This window comes from Hemicordylus capensis, chromosome 1 (assembly GCF_027244095.1).
Source record: "Hemicordylus capensis ecotype Gifberg chromosome 1, rHemCap1.1.pri, whole genome shotgun sequence".
Classification (NCBI taxonomy): Eukaryota; Metazoa; Chordata; class Lepidosauria; order Squamata; family Cordylidae; genus Hemicordylus; species Hemicordylus capensis.
Genome location: NC_069657.1, coordinates 135,257,864 through 135,264,877, shown reverse-complemented (window position 1 = coordinate 135,264,877; position 7,014 = coordinate 135,257,864). Strand labels below are relative to the sequence as shown.

Below are 7,014 nucleotides of genomic sequence, written 5' to 3'. Positions count from 1 at the left end.
GCACATCTGATCAATATAAAGACTGAACTGAATCTGCTTGGTAGACCGACCAAAACCATGCGATTGGTTAAATTTGAATTTGTTTGAGGAATAAGAAATTTCATACTAGCAGTAGAAAGTTGAAACATTATATGTAATGGAAGAGGTATAAAATCTCAAACTTAAAAGAATGTATGCCCATTTTGGAATATGTTTTAACTTTCTTTTAAAATAATGGTATTAATATTAATTTAAACATTTCTGCTTAATCCAGTGGAATATTAAGTGTAAAGCTTCCTAACAGTAGTGGTTAATAGCAGTAGTTCAAAACACACACACACATTAAAAGAAAACAAAACTACAAAGAATACAGCAGCAGTTTATGTATGGGTAGTTACAGGGGAAGTCTTAGAATGTATTTATTTATATACTGTGTGATTTTAAAGGAAGCAAGCAGGCTTTTTCGTTATGGACCATTGCTGTTTTTTCCATTGACTTTCATCAGACTTCGGAAAAGTCTGGTCCTCCTCCCGCCTCCCCCCACCCCAAACCGGGGAAGTAAATTATAAAGAACTAACAATAACAAACAATACCCCAGCTACTAAAAAATAGGTTTCTGCCTCCTGTAGTGCATTTGTCTATTAACTTGGGGTCGCTTAAAAGACGAATGCAAACACTTTTACGTTTGAGACGAAAAAAAGCTATTTTGGAGAATGCGGGCATCGATCCCGCTACCTCTCGCATGCTAAGCGAGCGCTCTACCATTTGAGCTAATTCCCCTTCCTACTTTTGCCTTTTGTCTCCGCCGCTATTTCTGAATCAACTTTGACCCGTTGATTGTCTAACATCGACGTCATTCCTTCTCCAACCTCGGGCGAGGCAAAACCCAGCAAGAACAGAACTGGGAAGCTGTGGGTTACGAAGAGTCACCCTCCTCCTTGTGTCAGTCACGCCACCAAGAAAGCGGGGGAGGGGGGGCTGCGGGGACTACATTTCCCATGATGCTCTGGAGCGCGCCTGCGTACCAGGGGTCGCCTTCTTCTCCGCGCGCGTTTGGGATAGCGGAGGGAGGAAGTCTCGAGGCACTGTCGACGGCGGGCTCTTTTAGCGTGGGGGCTGCTTCGTCCGCCCTGTGGGAGGCGGGGACTATTTGTGCCGTTGCTCCTCCTCCCCCCTCCCCTCCCCTCCCCTCCCTGCAGCATCCAGAAGAGAATGAAGAGCGTGGACGAGGAGGAAGCCGAGCGGAGCTTCCAGCCGGTCCGACGCGCCTCCATCGCGCTGCTCTGAGGTAGGACGCGGAGAGCCGGCTACGCGGGGGGCGGCGGAGCAGTGTGGCTCTTGGTTCCTCTTCTCCCACAAAGGGGCGCAGCAGGCGGGCTGGGGGTGGGGGCGAAGGGTGTGTGGGGTTAGGAGGTGACTGTTAGAAAGGGCGGGCTTGGCTGTGTGTGTGTGTGTGTGTGTAGCTGCTGGGCGGCGCGCGCGTGTCGTGTCTGCGGTGTAACGTGCGTGTCGATGCGGGGAAAGACCACGCGGGCAAGGCGCTCTCGCTTGCGCGGTTCACAAACTGCGGAGAGAAGTCTGTGGGGATCGCGGCGGCGGCGGAGCTGAAGGAGCCGTGCAAGACTCTCGCTGTGTCTTGTTGGCAGCAGGCGAAGGGGAGCGCGTCTGGACGGGATCGTGTGTCTGCGAGGGTGGGCGCCTAGGAGTAGTAGTGGTGGAACTACGGAGTCTGTGTTCGCTGGATGTTGGCGCACTTGGGGAAGAGGGGTGTGTGTGGTGCTATTGTGCATGGGAAGCGCTGGTTATGAGACCCTCCGTGCGTGTTTGTGTCTCATCTGGCTTGGGCCGAGAAGAGCGGAAGGCATAAGGGAGAATAAATGGGGATAGTGGTAACGCTACTAACAGGAGTATAAGTGCATTGCACATCTGAGTCTGGGTCAGTGTAATGGAGGCGGATGATGTACAGGGGTATGTTAGCTTTTTACTTATGTATGTAAGTCACGATATACAGTATGAGAGAGGATGAAGCTAGAAGGACCTTGATGAACACACCAGTTCTGTTTCCGTTTTCGATGCTGTAATTGACACACTGAGAAGAAAGAATAATAAGATAACATATGGGGGTTGTATCAATGTTGTTAAATTTCTACCACTGCAATCATTTGGGAATAAAGCCCCTCCCACCCCCAACTCAGACCATCATAAAGTGTTAATTTTATCCTTGAGAGAGGTTATGACTCTTCTTAAGAATACGACAACTTCAGCAAAGAGAAAGCTACATCTTATTTCTAATACCCAGGATGTAATATAATGGTAACTTCCATCAACATGCAAAAAGTTTGTGGTTCTAAGTAAAGCATGCTGTGATAGCTGTGGATGAATTAAATCTGCTACTTGCTCTACACTTTTCACAGAGCCCTGCAAACAGTGCTAGGTAATCAAAGCCCCCTGCTGTGTCAAAGGGTTTGGCCCAGGTGCTTGTCTCAGTGCCAGAAAATTCAGTACCAGTATGAATACATACACTGCCACAGTGGAAACTTTAAAACGTGTCATCATCTGTTCACATACTAGTGGGATTTACTGCAGTTGAAGCAAACATAATTTAGAATGGGAGTAGATGCATTTGCATAATAGCATTTTTTAAATGGTCAGAATAGTTATATAGAAAAACTAAACTGAAATAGTAGGACATCTATTGTGATTCATCCCACTATTCTTTTTTACATTAACTGCTGCATTGCATGTTAAACAGTTAGAATTGTATAAAGCAAGATGGGCAAAACTTATAAGTCAGAAAACAGTGAGCTCACTTTAAGTTCATTGTGACTTAAGTCTGTTTTACATGGTAGTGCTTCCAGCATGAAGACTAATAAATACTGGCTCACATCCAGACTTACCATCAAGCAATACATCAGAGTTTCCTGTTACAGGAGGAGGAGGGACAACTTCTAGGAATTTCCTTCATCTCCCCCTCTTGTTTCTCCCCCCATCTACAAAACCTCTGGCATGGGGCAAGTGTATCTCCTTGCTGCCCTGGTCAGTGTCGGACCAGAAGTGGCTGGTGCACGTGCACACATCACGTACACACCCCCAGCCACTTCTAGTCTGACGCTGACTGGGGCGGCAAGGAGGTACACTGTTGCCCCACGCCAGCAGTTTTGAAGACAGTGGTGGTGGGAGAAACACAGTGGGGGTGTGTGAGCACTATCCCTGCTCCTTAAAGATACCCCCCCCCCACTGCCGAACGAGCTGAGTGCCGGTTTGTGCACATCCCTACTTGTGAGTAACTTCCTTTGGATTGGGACCTTTATATTTTCCAATACATGAAATAGACACACTTAGCTGTGTGTGCTTCTACACACCTTTTTTGTGAGGTTGTTAGATTTAACTACATTGTTTTGGGGATGATCATACATTTACCCCCATGTAAATATTTCCACCATTGGTGAGACTGCACTTATTGCAGTAGTTTCTTTGAAGAAGTACATTTACTTCACATTTCTATTAGCTAATTGAACGTGTTCCACTTATGTGATATAAAATGATAATACACCAAAGTAGTAAAGTGATAACCCCAACATTTCTATAATGATTGTACAGCAGGCTTTTTTTTTAATGACAAGAAACAATCCTGACTCCTGCTAAGCCCTGTGACCCCTGCTAACTTGGCAAAGAGGCACCTTTTAACATGGTGATTCTCTTTATTTAGCAGGGGGAGAGTAACTGGCCCTATCCACCCCCAGCACAGTACCTCCAGTGACTGTTGCTGGTGTGTATCTCATGTTCCTTTTTAGATTGTGAGCCCTTTGGGGACAGGGATCCATCTTATTTATTTGTTATTTCTCTGTATAAAGCACCCTGAGCCATTTTTGGAAGGGCAGTATAGAAATTGAATTTATTATTTCTTGTTTACCCAGTCAGACAGGTGTTATTGACTGGTTTGTTTTATCCAGACATTGAGTCCTTCCCAAGGACCTGGGATGGCTGAATTTTATTGTCAGTTGTTATAGATATCGTCGCAGAATATAGGCTGTTCCCAGTAAAGCTGCTTTTTGTTGTTGTTATTGTTAATAATAATAGGTAATCCATAAATCTGCAAGCAGCCACCAATCACCAAGCAGCCTCCATGCACCAGGTTCTCAACATAAACTTGCTTTTGATGCCTACCTGGGACTGCAAAAATATTCCACGAGGTTGTCAGGCACCTGGAAAGGCCATATACATATGTGATGGATTGCAGTTGGCTTGGTGGACCACAGAATCTACAGAAATACCCTAGCTGGTATTCATTATATACCAAATACCATAAAGCCTGAAAGCTGCTTTAGTATGTGTTGCTAGCCTTATTCATGCATTTCTCATAAGGATTTTTCAGCCTTTCCAATAATTTCTGGGTTAGTGTATTCAGTGTTGTTCACTGCATTCTAGCCTTGCAGTTAAACAAACAAAAAACAGGTTGCCTGCCCAGTACATAACTGGGTGTTGTTTTCTGCAGTGGTTCTGGCAGGCTACCCACCTAGAAGAGATTGATTGTTAGTTATCCAATGTGAATGGCTTCCCTCAAGGCTGTTGTCTTCCAAGATGAACATTATCAAAAATGTGTGGATGCATTTCAGGCCAGACATGTTTCACACTCTACAATATTTTCTTTTGAAATTTAAATCACAAATATTTTTTGGGGAAAATATTTTAAAAAGTTTATTATCTCATGAAGCGGACAAGCCACAAGTCTACATCTTGCTCATTCTTTTTGTTTTGTTGGTTTCGTTGCCTTGCCCTTTGCTCTTTTGCCCATTACTGATCCCTGGGGCATCCTGTACTTAATCTATCTTCTCCACTAACTACAGAGTCTAACCTCTTGAAATATTCTTGCCCAATTTTTCTTTGAGGAATTAAAGCTTGCATAATGTTTCAGCTTCCATGCAATCTTTTCATCCCTTTAAAAAACATTTTCCTTATCCACAGCCCTTTTTCTTTTGATGGGCTAGGCATTATGCACAAATCTTGGAGCTCTAAGCAATCATGGATACTTTGGATGCATTTTGCTTGGACAACATTAGATTAAGGTGCTTTAAACTAATTAGTGCATCCACTGCATGTTTCACTGGGAGCTTGGCTGAAGTCCAAACCAGTTATATGAATAATGGTAAGTGATGAAGTGTAAATATGGCAGGGGACTTTAAGGGGATTATCTTACTCTCATCAACTCCTGCTGTTGCCTTTGAAGAGCATAGATGTCAACCCATTGTCTTTAGACTTGCAGTACCTCTTGATGCAACCTTATGCATCTTGATGCATACTTGGTTTATAGGGAAATGCTGCTTTCTGTAAGAGGTTTCACATATGTAAATGTCGGTATGATTTTAGCATATACCTAGTGATGATGTTAGTTTGTCTCCTCCAGTGTAGTAATGTGTTTTTTGTGTGTGTGGTCTGTCAATAGAATAAATGCTAAAAAATAAATACATTGGAGTATAGGCTGGAACTCTTCAAAGGGGCAAAGTAATCATGCAAGATTGTATCCCCCCCGCCCAGCCAACACACATTTGGTCAAATAATAAAGCAGGGGAGGGGGGTCCTCAGCCATTCTATATTTTCTGGAACCAATATGACAACCATCTTCTCACTGTAGCTGTTTTAGAGTGAATGGTTCTCCCTCTCTGTTGCAAGTTTGATTTGTGAACACATTGGCTTTATATTCAGTGGTGAAAATAGGCAAGAACAGAGAACTAGCAAATCATGGGAGTTCACAAAATGCTTCACTTGTTGTCCTTAAAGTACCAGTGTGACATGGGCAATTTGAGAAAAACATACACTGTAGGAACATAGGAAGCTGCCATATACTGAGTCAGACCATAGGTCCATCTAGCTCAGTATTGTCTACACAGACTGGCAGCGGCTTTTACAAGGTTGCAGTCAGGAAGCTCTCTCAGCCCTATCTTGGAGATGCCAGGGAGGGAACTTGGAACTTAGATGCTCTTCCCAGAGCGGCTCCATCCCCTGAGGGGAATACCTTACAGTGTTCACACTTCTGATCTCCCATTCATATGCAACCAGGGTGCACCCTGCTTAGCTAAGGGGTCAAGTCATGTTTGCTACCACAAGAACAGCTCTCCTGTCCTTGTCCTGTACTTCTCATCACTGTTCCTAAGCTCAGAGTATTGCAAATACCTTCACAGATAAGAATCAGTCCTGTTAAATAATGTCATTGGCAACAACTATTCCTCAGTGGAGCCCTGACTAATCCTAGTTAAACTTAGGAGAGTACAACTGAAGGGAAGTTCACACATGGAAATCAGCTGAGTGCATGAGATTGCATAGAAAAACTTCCAGTGAAAATGCAGAAACAACTAGTTGAAGCTGTTTTTTGTAATGGAACTTATGAAGCTGCCTAAAACTGACTCAGTTGGTCCATTTAGTTTAGTGTGGTCTCTGCTGATTCTCCAGAGTTTGAGGCAGAGGTCTTTTCCATCTATATCTTGAGACACCAGGGCTTGAACCTAGGACCTTCTGTGTACAAAGCACATGGTCTACAAAGCTATGGCTCCATTCCCTAATTAAATTTATTTTTGTCATTTGTTATAAAACTTGTAGCACTGCAAAAATGCCCCAAACAGTGTAAAAAGTTGTGGCCTGTTTCAGTGTACAGTAGAACCCATTTCAAGTTGAGGTTTTTCGATTTGATTCCATACCCATCAGTAATGGCAAGGAGGAAAAAAGTTGCCAGATCACATATATGAACTGATTGGAATTATCAGAATGGCTACTATTGCTTCACAGCAAGTACAAATGGCTTGGATGGTAATTCAGACTAGTGAGTTTAACACTGCCTTCTTCAGCTTATGAAACTCCTAATTCAGCAAAGGTATATTGGCAATAAATTCCAGGTGTACCAATGACCTAGTGGGTTTTACTCTGCAAAGCAAGCTGGTTGTTTGTGTAAAAAAGAAAAGAAAAAGGTTTTTATAACACACACCAGCAAGAGCATGGATTGTCCTGGATGTGGTCCCAGCTGTGACGACAAAATGTTCTGCT

At 43.6% G+C, this 7,014-nt stretch overlaps 1 protein-coding gene and 1 non-coding gene across 4 annotated transcripts in view; one reads left to right on the top strand and one right to left on the bottom strand.

Moving 5' to 3' along the window:
* Nucleotides 1-686: 686 nt before the first annotated feature.
* On the bottom strand, nucleotides 687-759 carry TRNAA-AGC (transfer RNA alanine (anticodon AGC)). Its single transcript has one exon. It is a non-coding gene; the product is annotated as a tRNA-Ala (tRNA).
* Nucleotides 760-1,023: 264 nt separating this feature from the next.
* LOC128340459 (ubiquitin carboxyl-terminal hydrolase 6-like) overlaps nucleotides 1,024-7,014 on the top strand; it is a 206,198-nt gene continuing 200,207 nt past the window's right edge. For all 3 annotated transcript variants that reach the window (XR_008313730.1, XR_008313731.1, XM_053285562.1), the window contains exon 1: nucleotides 1,024-1,267. The gene's annotated coding sequence lies outside the window, so the exon portion shown is untranslated. The remainder of the gene's footprint in view (nucleotides 1,268-7,014) is intronic.